The following is a 17,928-nucleotide window of genomic DNA, read 5'->3' as shown; positions in this document are numbered from 1 at the left end:
TAGCAACTCATTGTGCATTTTGTTTACTAATCATTAATCAGTGCCTTGGATTTACAGATACAAAAAATGTAAATGGTCTATTAAAAAGAAATGTTGGCAATATCTACCTGTCATAAGGACATTATGAGCAGCTATTTAAAAAACAAGTTTTTGGGGCGCCTGGGTGGCTCAGTCGTTAAGCATATGCCTTCGGCTCAGGTCATGATCCCAGGGTCCTGGGATCAAGTCCTGCATCGGGCTCCCTGCTCTGTGGGGAGCCTGCTTCTCCCTCTCTCACTCCCCCTGCCTGTGTTCCCTCTCTCGCTGTTGTCTCTCTCTGTCAAATAAATAAATAAAATCTTAAAAAAAAAAGTTTTTAATGAGTTATAGATTATCAGGAACTTCTCCTGCTCTTATCCAATGTGTCTCAGCAAATGAGGAACAAGTTTTTATTTATAGTCTGAGTAATTACAAGTTTAGGTCTGAATCTGTTCTTTAGCATGCAAAATAATAGGATGCAAATAAAGGTACTATGCTCACTTACTGCTTTTCTCCTACCTCAATTTTTTCAGAGTAATTATCCTTTACTCAACATTAGAATTAGCAAGAAATAAAAATTCTTTGAATTAGCAAGAAATAAAAATTCTTTGAATAGGAAAACAAACAATTTAAAAAATCCTATTCTAAGAAAAGGAATTCCACCTTTGCCTCTTGTTTGACTCTAGGAAAGCAAGAGTGGAAAATCCATTTGGTCAAGTATATTTTCCTATTTTCATGCCGGGTGAATAATTAGAAAATCATTGTCAAACTCTTCAGTGGACTCATTCTGACATGGCTCTGACACAGCTCCACCAGTGATTCAGACTCAGCCCATAAAAATCTCTATGTATAAATAGATTTATGTCAGCTTGGTTATGCCAAGAACACAGGAGTTCCAAGCAAAGTAACAGTGAGTCTAATCCTCTTCTGTATTCGTTTAATATTTGGAATGGAGGTAGGGGAAATATGTCTTGCCTAGCTTTTTTTTTTTTAAGATTTTATTTATTTATTTGATAGAGAAAGAACCTGTGCACAAACAGAGTGGAGGGGTGGGACAGGGAGAGAGAGAAGCAGGCTCCTGGCTGAGCAGGGAGCCCAACACGGGACTGGATCCCAGGACCCTGGGATCATGACCTGAGCTGAAGGCAGATGCTTAACTGACTGAGCCACCCAGGCACCTCTTGCTGAGCTTTCTTTAATTCATTAAAACTTTACCTCAATTGGGTACAATATACACCATGCAATTATTGCAATACAGTGAAATAAGTACTTAAATAGATGTAAACACAGAAGATACAGAGAAGTACCTTTTATTTATCATACAGCACACCATAAGAAAGCACACAAATTATAACTGCTTCTGATCTCAGTCCAGTGTTGTCAAACAACTTTTGGAATGAACCAATCTTAACTTCTCTTGGGATTCATAAACTTTCTTTTCATTAAGCCTGTGATTATATGAAAATCTGTATCTACCTTTGTGCCCAAAAGTTACTGCCTATATACAAATGTAGCCAAATTCTATTAACACCAAACAGTGAAACGTTAAAAATGCCATGATTATGTTCCATATTTACTTCCATTGATTTCCTGTATCAGCATTTTTAAAGCTCAATTTAGTTTCTTATATATTCAACATTTGTCACCAAGAGTAAGTATTATCTAATCAAAACTAAATTGGCTTAGAAATTCTGTTGGAGGGCGCCTGGGTGGCTCAGTTGGTTAAGCGACTGCCTTCGGCTCAGGTCATGATCCTGGAGTCCCTGGATCGAGTCCTGCATCGGGCTCCCGGCTCTGCAGGGAGTCTGCTTCTCCCTCTCCCACTCCCCCTGCTTGTATTCCCTCTCTCGCTGTGTCTTTCTCTGTCAAATAAATAAATAAAATCTTAAAAAAAAAAAAAAAAAAAGAAATTCTGTTGGAATTACATGAGGTAGATTTAAATTCAGCTTCAAATCTCCTCAGCTATATTCATTTGTATGGCTGAGAGTTGTAGAGATTTGTTTTATCAGTAACAAACTGAAGTGACCTAGGAAACAAAATTCATAAATATGTATGTTTATATGTGGTATTCTTTAATAGTAAATTTTCTGCTCATATAGAGTATATCTTAAACAGGTATAAAAGTACAGACAAAAGAAAAGGCAGTATTTATACGTGAAATGGAATTTGAATTTTAGACTTAAAATGTTTTAATAGTTGAACAAATTTAATTTATTGTCATAGTCAATTATGAAAGAATTACTTTTTTTTTAAGTGGCAAATAGTATTAATTATAAAATCCCTAGCATTTGCCCCTTACATGGATGTGCTTGTTGCTTTAATTATGTAGTCTAATATTTACTTGTATTATGTGTTTCAGTTAACAAAGAAGGTTGATACACATTAGTTGAAACAACTATTTCACACTCATTCAGGCATTATTTTTCTTATTATGTCCATCGGGAGACTGGCTAAAATGTTGAATCCAAGATAACAGACTCAAGAATCCACAATGCCTAAGTTCAGAATAATGTTAAAATAGATGTTACTAAGGTTTTTATCCTTCCTCTTAGCCACACAAAGTGATAAAAGTTTAAGCACGCTAACTTGTAGAACAAATGTTGCAGTGGGAATTGGAAATATAGGTTTGGAGTACAGAGCAGTGATCAGGATTGATCATGTATTTTTGTACTTTGAAACTTCTGTTGGGGTGCCTGGGTGGCTCAGTCAGTTAGCGTCAGCCTTCGGCTCAGGTCATGATCCCAGGATCCTGAGATCGAGCCCCGCATTGGGCTTCCTGCTCAGTGGGAAGCCTGCTTCTCCCTCTCCCACTCCAAAAAATATAAGTATTTTCTGGAGGTGAAAGATATTAGTAATTTCTGTGTATAATATGAAGAAACAGGGATGTGAGGGTTTGGGTTTAAGATTTACTGATGGGTAGTCAGATTAAATTGCTTAGAAGAAAATTTCTAGAGGAAATAGTCCTATCTCCTTCCTTTCTTTCTTTCTTTTTCTTTAAAAAAAACAAACAAACCTTTTTTTTAAGGTTTTATCTATTTATCTGACAGAGAGAGAGTGAGAGAGCACAAGCAGAGGAAGCAGTAGAGGGAGAGGGAGAAGCAGGTGGGGCTTTGAGAGCGAGAGAGAGAGCATAAGTGGGGGTTGGAGGGGTGGAGAGAGAGGGACAAGCAGACTCCCTGCTGAGCAGGAAGCCTGACTTAGAGCTTGATCCCAGGACCCTCAGATCATGACTCTAGCCAAAGGCAGATGCTCAACCATCTGAGCCACCCAGGTGTCCCATATCTCCTTCCTTTAATATATATGTGAAGTAGATTTAAAACAAACTGAAAGAAATAAAAAACAAGAAAAAATGAGGAAGCATGTGAACAATGTACATGTTTACAGCATAATCAGAAACATGTGGGTCTTTTATTATCTTATTTTTTTATTTTTTTCAAGTTTTTATTTAAATTCCAGTTACCATATAGGGTAATATTGGTTTCAGGAGTAGAATTTAGTGATTCATCCCTTACATACAACACCCAGTGCTCATTAGTTGAGTTGATATGAATTGATAGAATATAAGAAACGCCCATTTTAACGGTGTTTTCTACCTTCGATTTCTTTAATTTTTAGTCTCTGTTGGTGTATCAAAAAATGTTGCACTTCTAGATTTTAAAAATTCAGTTCTTTTTGTTTACATATTTTAACTTGTTCACATAATGTATTCCTAGTACATTGAATGAGAACAAGATCTTGAAAATCTACCACAGCCATGGCTCCAAAATTGAATTTCAGATAAAAGGTTAGTATATACCTGGCTGTTATCCCAGGTGACCATGGTACCTTGAATGTCCTTTGACCTCAACTTCTTTCTCTAGATAATATAATTATGTAATTAAATCTATGTTAATTGCATAGAACATATGCTATTGAGTTAGCGAGAGACCAGAGAGTCATTGTGTTTATGCTTCCATGATAGTAGTCAGTTGCTATCAGTTTCCAACTTCTAGGTCTTTTGCTGAACCAGTGATGTAATCTTGCAACTGATATGATCTTACTCATGTCTTGATTACCAGGATCTGAAACAACATGATTGCAGTTCCTAACGCTTTTATTTACTTATTTATTCATTAGCAAAATGATTTTCTTTTATTCTCTGGAACTTCAGTAAAATAAGTTGACTTGTGTACGATTTATGTTGATTTCTACATGATGGTGGGAATTAAGACTAAAGAAAGGCTTCTGGGGAAAAGCCTGTTCTTTATTTCATAAGATCTTCAGGGCAGGGGCTGACTTCTCTCAACTTCTCCATACTTCCTAACTGACAGTTGGCCTGAAGAGACACTGGTCAGTTCAGAGCAGCTTCTTGAGGAGGGGCAATCTACTAAAACTTTTTTTTTTTTAATCAAACTGAATTAAGAGATGCAGTGAAAGGTTAAAAAAGACTCTTCTGAAGCTGTTTCTATATTAAGAACTTAAGTGGCCTAGTTTGGGGACCATGCTTTAGAAACCATATTGCCTGGGAATTTGAAAAGACGTAAGTAATTAAGAGAGAGAAAGAAACCTCTCTCTGTCAGTGAAACTGTTGTCTGAGAAGATAACAATTCACTACCCTTGAGGAGGTGAAAACTGGGAAGTGAGAAGTTTCATTTACCACCTATTTCTCCAAGAAACATTCAGAAGGAAAATACAGAAAAAAATGAGATGTGTGAATGCGGCACATATTATGTCAAGAAAATACGGATATCATGCAGGAAGTCAGTTGTGACAAGATCATAAGAACATCAATGTAAATAGATTTATAAATACAAAAATCAAGCATACTCTATGGAAACATCCCAGAATGATCAAAAATCCAATCAGTAAACCTCGGGAGTATTCAAGAAACAAATCACTGTAATCAAAGTTATCATTTTTTAAAGTTTCTATAGCATAAAAATGATACTATAAGTAACTTTAATTCATCAGTGCTGTATCTAGGAGGAATAATTACTCCTTCCTCAGCTTTCTGACTTTCATATAAAAAGTATGCCTTTTAATTGCCAGTTTCAGCTCTAACATGGAGAACATAGACCTCATCACTCTGGTCCTTACAACCATAAAAAGCTACCAAAACAAAAACAAAAACATAAACAAAAACAAAACAAACCTGGAATCTGGAGATACAGGTATATTCAGGGAGATACACTAATTCAGATCTGCTTGTCTAGAGCAGAAGACACAGGAGCTGTTTAATTGGTGGGAAACTTAAATGGAAATATGAAGGAATTGCTGGCGACTGAGTGTAGACTGGCATGGTAATAAGAAAACCTTTCGAGTCTCCACATTTTCATGGACATTGCCTCTGGGAACCCATCAAGTTCTCACAATGAACATCTGAAAAAGGTCTCCTCGTGGCTCTGGCAGGTATAAGTGGAAGAGTAGCCATTGTGGAAATGATTGGAGTCTGTTATACTAAAAGCAAGAATTGTACACAAACACTTTCACTGGTTGTTGATAAAGTTGGGACCAAGAATATACAAGTTAATAATTTTGAAACAACTACATATGTATCTTGGGATCAAACAAATAAATAGATGGTGGATGGTGGGAGTCAAGTTTCTTTATACTGGAGGGGTAGGTTACGTACAAGGCAAGAGAGAAGTCTAAAATAACCCATGTAGTAATAGATCAGAGTTGGAGAACAGTATGAACTTATGTTTAGCGTAATATAGATGCAAATGCTTAAATATAAACATCTTTATAGATATGTGTATATACAGTTTAATATAGACACACATGTATATGTACACCTATATTTTCTTGTTCTGTCAGCTCAGAGGGCCCAGCAGTAAAAGCATCTCAGTAGCAATGAGCAAACCTAGTGCCTGATCGTATTTTCTAAACCATTTGACAATAAAGGAACCGGGGATCCTTAGAGAAGTAGCTGATTCTGGGATTGGTCAGGAAGTGTACAAAATGAGCCTAGAGCATCTTATGATACCTGAAAGTAAGAAAGCACACAACAAACAGATAAACAAAAAACAAATCAAACAAGAAAGACAATAATGGGGGTATGTCAAAAGGACATATGAGCCAACTGAAACAGCTACCAATGGTCAATGCTAGAATAATTTGAACAAAAAAATTAATTAAATAATATTGGATCATAATCCAAAAATTATTATTTGTAAAACAAATGAATTCATACTGGTATAAATAAATGATTAAATGAGTTAATAAATGGGAAAAATAGACAAATGTCTCTTTTTTTTTCCAGAATAATAGAAGAATTCCAAATAACTTGTGTAAATACTACCTCTTCAAAGAGGTGATGTATAACCCTCCACTCTTTAATTGTGGGCTGCACATAGTGACTTCTTTATGAAGAGTGCAATATACAAAACAGTAAACAGAGTAACTTTATAGTAGGGAAACTTGAAAATCACTATCTCAGCCAAGTGATCGATGTTAGCAATTACAGTGACATATCATAAAATATGTTAATTGTTCCATGTGTGTAAAGATAATTAAGAAAATCATTTAAATAAAAATGTTTGCTGGTGCAATCTAACTCTGATTTAGAAATTTTGAATTCCTCCATTTCTAATATTGTCTCAAAGTCAAGTAATATATTGTAGAACTTCGTAAAATTTTTTAATCTGTGTTTTTTATAACACAGGGTTTTTTTCTCCTTTATGAAAACTTGTCCATTTTGGATGTTTTTACATATTACCTTTCTTAGTAATTTTATGGAAGATAAAAAAAGGTAGCTCTGCTATCCATCCAAAGATCAGCCTTTTAATTACATAACTGCATGAGTTTCTCTTGCTCCTGAATCTCTCAGCGGCCTTTGATAGTGATAATGATATTGTATTGTAGTGTAATGAGAATCAGGGAGAACTTTTCAGTGCGGTCAGACTGGCAAATGCATCTAAAACCTTTTTCCCAACAATGAAATAAAGAAGACTTCAGTTGAAGAGAACACATTGAGCCAACTTCTGGAGTATCTTTAAAAATACCTACTTTAAGAAAATCTCTTTTGATATAAAGTTTGTATATCTTCCATTTTTTTCAAAAATTATTGTGCCATTTCTGAAAGATGCTAAATGAGTCAAATTGAAAACATCAATTCGATAGTCTAACACATTCTTCCCATCCTAACAATCTTAGAAATTAATTTTGTGATAAATGGACATTTGCATTATTTACAGGTCATCTTTTTTTTTTTTTTATAAGGAATTAATTCTAGCTCCATCTTGCCAAGAGGTAACTGGTAAGACAGACACCACATAAAACTACTCAATCAGTCCTGTCTTTACTGTAAAAGACATAGTTTATCTGCCCTAGGGATAAGAGACACATCACCAGCTGTGACAAGTGGGCTGAGGTTATCAAGGGAAGAGAGGTATTCCTGTTCTACTTCTTGGCCCAATTTCTTTTAAAGGAGCTACAAAAAATTTGGTTTTACCATTGCCTTCACAAAGCAATTTTAGTATTTACTCTATAAAAGTATTATAAATATATAATTGATAACATTGATATAAAAAAAGGCATTATATCCCTTAGCATGGAGCAATTTTGATGAATAAATAACAAAAATGATAAAGTTGAAATGGATAATTAATGGGCCACTGAATATATGTTGTACCAATTTTTACTTTGCCAAGGAAAAGAAGCAAAATTAGACATATGATCATTAAACCATGATAGTAAATTAAAGAATAACAATCACTCTCACCAAGCACAAATTATGTCTTCTAGCTTTTAAAGATTTGAGTACCTTAACAGAAAATAATAAACAAATTTATAAATCTGTTCTTGATATCAAATATCTGCAAAGCTTTTCCAAGAATGTTTATAAATATTTTACATAAACCAATAATACAGGTGTATAAACACAGATAAAAATTAACTAAATTTATTTTTCTATGAAGAATTACACATTGAAAAATACCTTGCTTGCAAAATGAAAAGAACATAACCAGAGCTTTGAAATTTTTGAAAAATATTTTCCTTTTTTTCCCATGAAATAAGATTTCTAAAAGCAACATGCCCTACTAAATATCAAGATAATATCACTGTGCCAGTATACTGAATTACTTAAATCTGTTTTTCTAAAAAGATGGCATTTAAAGATTTTATTTATTTATTTGAGACAGAGAGAATGAGATACAGAGAACATGAGAGGGAGGAGGGTCAGTGGGAGAAGCAGACTCCCTGCCGAGCAGGGAGCCCGACACAGGACTCGATCCCGGGACTCCAAGATCATGACCCGAGCTGAAGGCAGTCGCTTAACCAACTGAGCCACCCAGGCGCCCCAAAAGATGGCATTTAATTAGGCAGATCACAAAGGTCTGTTTTTTACTCTCCTTCCAAGTTCTAAAGAAATAAAAATGAATGTATTTGAGTCAGTATATTTTATAGTCTGTTGTATCATTTAAAACAATAGCATATGAAATCATTCTCTGATCATATCAGAAGTTTAAAAAACAGTAAGCTAACTTAACATGTTTTTGAATATCTGATATTAAATGCAATGTTCTAGATCTGATTCATCTCTTAATTTTGAATATGTAAGATTCCCTCCATAGACGCTTTTCATCCACTGTCATTAGTAAAAATAAAACACATTCAAGTCTCCATCAAATCTTCTGCTCTTCCAACTACACATTTTCAAAATGTTCTTATTGGACCTGATAAATCTTAGCAAAAGATAAATCCATTTCCATAACTACTATTGTACTTTGGGGAATCTATTTATTTGCTGAGGGTTTAGTACTATTGAGATTCTTTACTTAAAATTATTTTGTTAGGGAGAGTAAGTTGAAGACACTAATATCACTTGAAAAGAAAAAAAAAAAGAAATTAGGAAACCAAGGTATAGCATAGCTGTGATTTTATAAATACTGCCTGTTTTTTTTCTTTTTTTTTATATTTTATGCAAGACTTTATTTGTAATAGAAAACAATTTCTTGTTCCTATGTGCACAAAAAATATTTGTTGACTGTAGTAGAATAAAATCCTTCTAGTTGAGTACTTTGACATTTTGTATTATGTTTCTTCGATGTGTTATAACTCAGTGTCATTTACTATTGATCTTTTTCCAACTCTTAGTTTCTTTAAAATATCCTACGTTTTTTTTTACCATATGTCCCTTAGGCATCATAACATTCGATATATTTTAGGCATCACTACTCATTTCAGCATGATCCTTTGCACTCTGGGGAAAGCGAGGTAGGGAGCAGTATTTATAGTTTTTTAAGACTCCAGTCCTAGGACATACACTGCTGCAGCATATCACAAGAATAAAAAAAAAAAAAAAAAAATGAGGGAAAAATTTTAAAGAAGGGACAAGGGCTATTCCAGTGCAATAGCATACAGAGAAGGGATTAACATGTTCTATTTCATTGCATCAATGTTTCTTTTTCTTTTTTTTTTTAATTTTATTATGTTACGTTAATCACCATACATTACATCATTAGTTTTTGATGTAGTGTTCCATGATTCATTGTTTGTGTATAATACCCAGTGCTCCATTCAATATGCGACCTTGTTAATACCCTACACTAGGCTAACCACCCCTCTAGAACCCTCAGTTTTTTTCTCAGAGTCCATTGTCTCTCACGGTTCATCTCCACCTCCGATTTTCCCCCCTTCATTTTAGCTTCTTACTATCTTCTTTTTTTAACATATAATCTATTATTTGTTTCAGAGGTACAGGTCTGAGATTCCACAGTCTCACTCAATTCACAACACTCACCATAGCACATACCCTCCCCAATGTCTATCACCCAGCCACCCCATCCCTCCCACCCCCTCCACTCCAGCAACCCTCAGTTTGTTTCCTGAGATTAAGAATTCCTCATATCAATGAGATCATATGATACACGCCTTTCTCTGATTGACTTATTTTGCTCAACATAATACCCTCCAGTTCCATCCATGTCATTGGAAATGGAAAGATTTCATTCCTTTTGATGGCTGCATAATATTCCATTGTATATATATATACCACCTCTTCTTTATCCATTCATCTGTCAATGGACATCTTGGCTCTTTCCACAGTTTGGCTATTGTGGACATTGTGGCTATAAACATTGGGGGGCACGTACCCCTTCGGATCCCTACTTATGTATCTTTGGGGTAAATACCCAGTAGTGCAATTGCTGGGTCGTATGGTAGACCTATTTTCTACTTTTGAGGAACCTCCATACTGTTTTCCTGAATGGCTGCACCAGCTTGCATTCCCACCAACAGTGTAGGAGGGTTCCCCTTTCTCCACATCCCCACCAACATCTGTCGTTTCCTGACTTGTTAATTTTAGTCATTCTGACTGGTGTGAGGTGGTATCTCATTGAGGTTTTGATTTGCATTTCCCTGATGCTGAGCGATGTTGAGCACTTTTTCATGTGTCTGTTGGCCATTTGGATGTCTTCTTTGGAAAATTGTCTGTTCATGTCTTCTGTCCATTTCTTGATTGGATTATTTGTTCTTTGGGTGTTGAGTTTGATGAGTTCTTTATAGACTTTGGATACTAGCCCTTTATCTGATATGTCATTTGCAAATATCTTCTCCCATTCTGTCTGTTGTCTTTTGGGTTTGTTGACTATTTCTTTTGCTGTGCAAAAGCTTTTTATCTTGATGAAGTCCCAATAGTTCATTTTTGTCCTTGCTTCCTTTGCCTTTGGCAATGTTTCTAGGAAGAAGTTGCTGCAGTTGAGGTCAAAGAGGTTGCTGCCTGTGTTCTCCTTTAGGATTTTGATGGACCCCTGTCTCACATTGAAGTCTTTCAACCATTTTGAGTCTATTTTTGTGTGTGGTGTAAGGAAATGGTACAGTTTCATTCTTCTGCATGTGGCTGTCCAATTTTCCCAACACCATTTGTTGAAGAGACTGTCTTTTTTCCATTGGACATTCTTTCCTGCTTTGTCAAAGATTAGTTGACCATAGGGTTGTGGGTCCATTTCCGGGCTCTCTATTCTGTTCCATTGATCTATGTGTCTATTTTTGGCCAGTACCATACTGTCTTGATGATGACAGCTTTGTAATAGAGCTGGAAGTCTGGAATTGTGATGCCACCAGCTTTGCTTTGCTTTTTCAACTTTCCTTCGGCTATTCGGGGTCTTTTCTGGTTTCATACAAAATTTAGGATTATTTGTTCCATTTCTTTGAGAAAAGTGGATGGTGTTTTGATAGGGATTGCATTAAATGTGTAGATAGCTCTAGGTAGCATTGACATCTTCACAGTATTTGTTCTTCCAATCCATGAGCATGGAAGTTTTTTCCATTTCTTGTGTCTTCCTCAATTTCTTTCATGAGCATTTTATACTTGTCTGAGTACAGATTCTTTTTGGTTGGATTTATTCCTAGCTATCTTATGGTTTTGGGTGCAGTTGTAAATTGAATCAACTCCTTAATTTCTCTTTCTTCTGTCTTGTTGATGGTGTATAGGAATGCCACTGATTTCTGTGCATTGATTTTATATCCTGCCACTTTACTGAATTCCTGTATGAGTTCTAGCAGTTTTGGGGTGGAGTCTTTTGGGTTTTCCATATAAAGTATCTTATCATCTGCAAAGAGTGAGAGTTTGACTTCTTTGCCTATTCAGATGCCTTTTATTTCTTTTTGTTGTCTGATTGCTGTGGCTAGGACTTCTAATACTCTGTTGAATAGCAGTGGTGATAGTGGACATCCCTGCCATGTTCTTGACCTTAGGGGGAAAGCTCTCAGTGTTTTCCCCTTGAGAATGATATTCTCTGTGGATTTTTCACAGATGGCTTTTATGATATTGAGGTATGAACCCTCTATCCTTATACTCTGAGGATTTTGACAAGAAAGGATGCTGTACTTTGTCAAATGCATTTTCTGCATCTATTGTAGGATCACATGGTTCTTGTTCTTTCTTTTATTAATGTATTGTATCACATTTAATGATTTGCAGATGTTGAACCAACCTTACAGCCCAGGAATAAACCCCACTTGGTCATTGTGAATAATCCTTTTAATGTACTTTTGGATCCTATTGGCTGGTATTTTGGTGAGAATTTTTGCATCCATGTTCATCAAGGATATTGGTCTATAATTCTCCTTTTTTTTTTTTTAAGATTTTATTTTTTTTATTATTTATTTGAGAGAGAGAATGAGATAGAGAGCATGAGAGGGGATAGGGTCAGAGGACGAAGCAGACTCCCTGCTGAGCAGGGAGCCCGATGCGGGACTCGATCCCGGGACCCCAGGATCATGACCTGAGCCGAAGGCAGTCACTTAACCAACTGAGCCACTCAGGCGCCCTGTAATTCTCCTTTTTGATGGGGTCTTTGTCTGGTTTTGGCATCAAGGTAATGCTGGCCTCATAAAATGAGTTTGGAAGTTTTCCTTTCATTTCTATTTTTTGGAACAGTTTCAGAAAAAATAGGTATTAATTCTTCTTTAAATGTTTGGTAGAATTCCCCTGGGAAGCCATCTAGCCATGGGCTCTTGTTTGTTGGGAGGTATTTGATGACTGCTTCAATTTCCTTAGTGGTTATAGGTCTGTTCAGGTTTTCTATTTCTTCCTGGTTCAGTTTTGGTAGTTGATACATCTCTAGGAATGCATCCATTTCTTCCAGATTATCTAAATTGCTGGCATAGAGTTGCTCATAATATGTTCTTATAATTGTTTGTATTTCTTTGGTGTTGGTTGTGATCTCTTTCATTCATGATTTTATTTATTTGTGTCATTTCTCTTTTCTTTTTGATAAATCTGGCCAGGGGTTTATTAATCTTGTTCATTCTTTCAAAGAACCAGTTCCTAGTTTCTTTGATCTGTTCTACTGTTCTTTTGGTTTCTATTCCATTGATTTCTGCTCTGATCTTTATTATTTCTCTTCTCCTGCTGGGCTTAGGCTTTATTTGCTGTTCTTTCTCCAGCTCCTTCAGGTGTAGGGTTAGGTTGTGTATTTGAGACCTGTCTTGTTACTTGAGAAAAGCTTGTATTGCTATATACGTTCCTCTTAGGACTAACTTTGCTGCATCCCAAAGATTTTGAACTGCTGTTTTCATTTTCATTTTTTTCCATGAATTTTTTAAATCTTCTTTTATTTCCTGGTTGACCCATTCATTCTTCAGTAGGATGCTCTTTAGCCTCCATGTATTTGAGTTCTTTCTGACTTTCCTTTTGTGATTGAGTTCTAGTTTCAAAACATTGTGGTCCGAAAATATGCAGGGAATGATCCCAATCTTTTGGTAGCATTTAAGACCTGATTTGTGACCTAGGATGTGATCTATTCTGGAGAATGTTCCATGGGCACTAGAGAAGAATGTGTGTTGTGTTGCTTTGAGATGGAATGTTCTGAATATATCTGTGAAGTCCATTTGGTCCAGTGTGTCATTTAAAGTCTTTATTTCCTTGTTGATCTTTTGCTTAGACGATCTGTCCATTTCAGTGAGGGGGCTGTTAAAGTCCCCCACTATTATTGTATTGTTGTCGATGTGTTTCTTTGCTTTTGTTATTAATTGGCTTAAATAATTGGCTGCTCCCATGTTAGGGGCATAGATATTTACAATTGTTAGATCTTCTTGTTGGATAGACCCTTTAAGTAGGATATAGTGTCCTTCCTCATCTCTTATTACAGTCTTTGGTTTAAAATCTAATTTATCTGTTATAAGGATTGCCACCCCAGCTTTCTTTTGGTGTCCATTAGCATGGTAAATGGTTTTCCACCCCCTCACTTTCAATCTGGAGGTGTCTTTGGGTCTAAAATTAGTCTCTTGCAGACAGCCTATCGATGGGTCTTGTTTTTTTATCCAATCTGATAGCTTGTGTCTTTTGATTGGGACATTTAGCCCATTTGCATTCAGGATAACTATTGAAAGATATAAATTTAGTGCCATTGTATTGCCTGTAAGGTGAGTGTTACTGTATATTGTCTGTGTTCCTTTCTGGTCTATGTTGCTTTTAGGCTCTCTCTTTGCTTAGAGGACCCCTTTCAATATTTCTTGTAGGGCTGGTTATGTGTTTGCAAATTCTGTTAGTTTTTGTTTGTCCTGGCAGCTTTTTATCTCTCCTTCTATTTTCAATGACAGCCTAACTGGATATAGTATTCTTGGCTGCATATTTTTCTCATTTAGTGCTCTGAATATATCATGCCAGTCCTTTCTGGCCTGCTAGGTCTCTGTGGATAGGTCTGTTGCCAATTTAATGTTTCTACCATTGTTGTTACAGACCTTTTGTCCCAAGGTGCTTTCAGAATTTTCTTGTTGTCTCTAAGATTTTACTATTAGATGTCAGGGTGTTGACTTATTTTTATTGATTTTTGAGGGGGTTCTCTGTGCCTCCTGGATTTTGATGCCTGTTTCCTTCCCCAAATTAGGGATGTTCTGTGCTACAATTTGCTCCAATATACCATCTGCCCCTGTCTTTCTTCTTCTTCTGGGATCCCAATTATTCTAAAATTGTTTTATCTTATGGTATCACTTATTTCTTGAATTCTGCCCTCGTGATCCAGGGGTTGTTTATCTCTCTTTTTCTCAGCTTCTTTATTTTCCATCATTTGGTCTTCTATATTACTGATTCTCTCTTCTGCCTCATTTATCCTAGCAGTTAGAGCCTCCATTTTTGATTGCACCTCATTATAGCCTTTTTGATTTTGACTTGGTTAGATTTTAGTTCTTTTATTTCTCCTGAAAGGGTTTCTCTAATATTTTCCAGGCTTTTTTCAAGCCCAGCTAGTATCTTTAAAATTGTCATTCTGAACTCTAGTTCTGACATCTTACTAATGTCCATATTGATTAGGTCCCTGGCAGTCAGTACTGCCTCTTATTCTTTTTTTTGAGGTGATTTTTTTTCCGTCTTTTCATTTTGTCCAGAGGACAATAGACGATTGTGAGAACAAAATGCTAATGGGTTAACAATGACCCCAGAAAAATAAACACTAAACAAATCAGAAGAGACCTGAAACCGGGGGGAGGGGGAAGGGAATGAAAGGAAAAAATATTAAAAAAAGTATATGATCAAATATGATCAGGCTGGTGAATAGATCAGTGCCACACCCTAGTTTTGGGGTGTATTTTTGTCTGTTAGAAGAAAGTTCCTCCCAAAGTTTTAAAGAAAGAAAAGCTTATATATGTATAAAAATAAGGGTAAATATGATGAAGGGATGGAATATGATTGTAAAGATGAAAATTATAAAAGATTTTATAAGAGGAATAGATAAGTTGCTTAAAAAAAGAAAGAAGAGAATTAAAAAAAAAAGGAGAGATTTTGATCAGGCAGGAGACTAGAACAAAGCCATACAGTAGAGATTTAGGGTATATTTTGGTCTGTTAGAAGAAACTGTATCCCAAAATTTTAAAGAGAGAACAACTTATATATATATATATATATAGTATATATATATATATACCGTATATATACACATATATATACGGTATATATATGTACCATAAATAAGGTTAACTTCAATGAAGGGATAGAATATGACTCAAAAAATGAAAAATAAAAAAGATTTTTAAAAAAGGGATTGATACGATTTTCGTTTTAAAGGGAAAAAGAAAAAATAAAAAAGAAGAAAATTAAAAAAATTACCTTTGAAAGACTAAAGAATCATGGTAAAAAAGCCATGGATTCAATGTGCATCATTCCCCTAGCACTGGAGTTCTGTCGTTCTCATTGATCAGTAAACTTGGTCTTGGCTGGCTGTTCTTGCTGATCTCTGGGGGAGGGGCCTGTTGCCATGGTTCCCAAATGTCTTTGCTGGAGGCGGAATTGCCCCGCCCTTGCTGGGTCTGGGCTAAGTAATCCATTCAGGTTTGCTCTCGGGAGCTTTTGTTCCCTGCAAGCTTTCTGTACAGCTTTGGAGGCCGAAAATGGCAGCCTCCCAACCTCCACCCTGGAGCAGCCGAGAACTCGGGATCCCACTCCTCAGTGAGCCCCCAGAGAAAAGCCGTCAGTCACTCCCATCTCCCCGGTCTCTGGCCACACTCCGTGCTCACCCAGCCTGTGACTGAGCATTTCTATCTCTGGCACCCAACCCCGTGTGGAGTCTCCAAACCCAGCAGATATCTGCAGTGCACTCCTGTGCCGCTCCTCCTGGGGGAAGAAGGGGAGTCTCCCCGGATCTGCCGCTTGTTGGGTCCCAGCTGGAGGAGCAGTGGCCCGACTGTGCCGTGGATCATGGTTTATGGCAACCCCAAGCTGAGAGCCCGCTCCTCAGCTCCATCTCTGCAGCTGGCTTCCCTGCTCCTATACCTGGGAGCTCTGCCGCACTCAGGCACCCCTGGTCTTTCTGTGACCCTGAGGGTCCTGAGACCACACTGTCCCACGAGGGTGCCACCCCCCATTTAGCCAGTGGAGTGACGTCCCTCAGCAGAGCTGACTAATAAAAGTTCCGATTTTGTGCTCCAAGGCTCTATCACTTGCCAGAAGCAGCCGACGGAGGCCCCCTCCCCCACCGTCTATCCTCCCGAATATTGCCTTCGATTCACTTCTCCACACGTCCTACCTTCCAGAAAGTGGTCGCTTTTCTTTTCAGAGAGTTGCTGTTATTCTTTTCTTCGCTCTCCTGTTGAGTTTGTAGGTGTTCAGAATGGTTTGATCCCTATCCAGCTGAATTCCTGGGAGCAGACGAAATTTAGGTCTCCTACTCCTCTGCCATCTTGTTCCTCCACCTAAGTACTGCCTGTTTTTGTATTACCAGTGTTCTATAGAATAACCAATCACAAAATCTGCATTAAATGCTGATAACATCCACATCTGGGTGGAAGACTTTATTTTTTTAAATATTTTATTTATTTATTTGACAGAGAGAGACACAGCAAGAGAGGGAACCCAAGCAGGGGGAGTGGGAGAGGGAGAAGCAGGCTTCCCTCAGAGCACGGAGCCAGATGCAGGGCTGATCAGCAGGACCCTGGGATCATGACCTGAGCTGAAAGCAGATGACTGAGCCACCCTGGTGCCCCTGGATAGAAGACTTTATGAGATAATATAAAGATCTAGAATTTTCAAACCATAAAAGGAAAAGAAGTGAATGTAAATGAGCTCTTGATAAAGAACTTGAAAAGAATAATTTCTTAAAACCTGTATTAGGTAACTAACATTACAAAGTCAAAGATCTAGGGTCTTTTTCTTTACTTTTTGTTATTTAGTTCTAATTTCATGTTAAGTTCCAAACAATTTTTTTTCCAAGCAATTTTTTAATTGTAGTATAAAGTAACTTCAAACTAACAGAATTTACAAGAATCATACAGGACACTCCATAATATCTCTCACATTCTTGGTTTGTAATAATTTGTCTCATTTACTGTATCATTTTCTCCCTTTCTCATTGTGGTTTATACACCACACTCTTTCTTATCTACATAGATGTCTTTTTCACTTGAAAAGCCATCCTTCCTATTCTTCAGTTGGATAATTCCTACTTATGCTTCAATCTCACCTCATTTACACAAAAATCTACTTACTTTTTAACATCTGCTTAAGTATCATTAGCTCTGACCACTAGATGCTAGAAAAGTAGACCTTAAAATAAGTTTACAAGTGACTTACAATTTTCTGCATAATATAGGCAGTCAAGTTACAATTACTACTTTATTACATTGAGATGAGTAGTTTGAAAAGGGAAGAATCAGATCCTCAATACATCACATTATGAGAGCCTCTAATTCAGATGTTGGTGTTAGGGAAGGCTAAACCATAGGCGTTCTATATAAACTAAGATTTGATAGAGGAATTAGCCAGACAAATCGAGGTAAGAGGAAGAACATTCAAGGAGATTGAACAGTACAGGTAAATAATGAGATGTGATGGAGGAAACCTATTGTATAGGAACAGAAAGTAGCTTAGCCTCTCTGGAACATAGACTGTGGAAGGAAAAAAAAAAAAATGCAAAGAGAATACTGGAAAAATAATCCAGGGGAAGCCCATTCCACATTTTCTATTTTAAGCAATTTGGATGTCATCCTTAATCT

Source organism: Mirounga leonina, unplaced genomic scaffold, assembly GCF_011800145.1.
Source record: "Mirounga leonina isolate KUSES-001 unplaced genomic scaffold, KU_Mleo_1.0 Mir_357, whole genome shotgun sequence".
In the NCBI taxonomy this organism is placed as follows: Eukaryota; Metazoa; Chordata; class Mammalia; order Carnivora; family Phocidae; genus Mirounga; species Mirounga leonina.
This window is presented reverse-complemented; position numbering follows the sequence as displayed.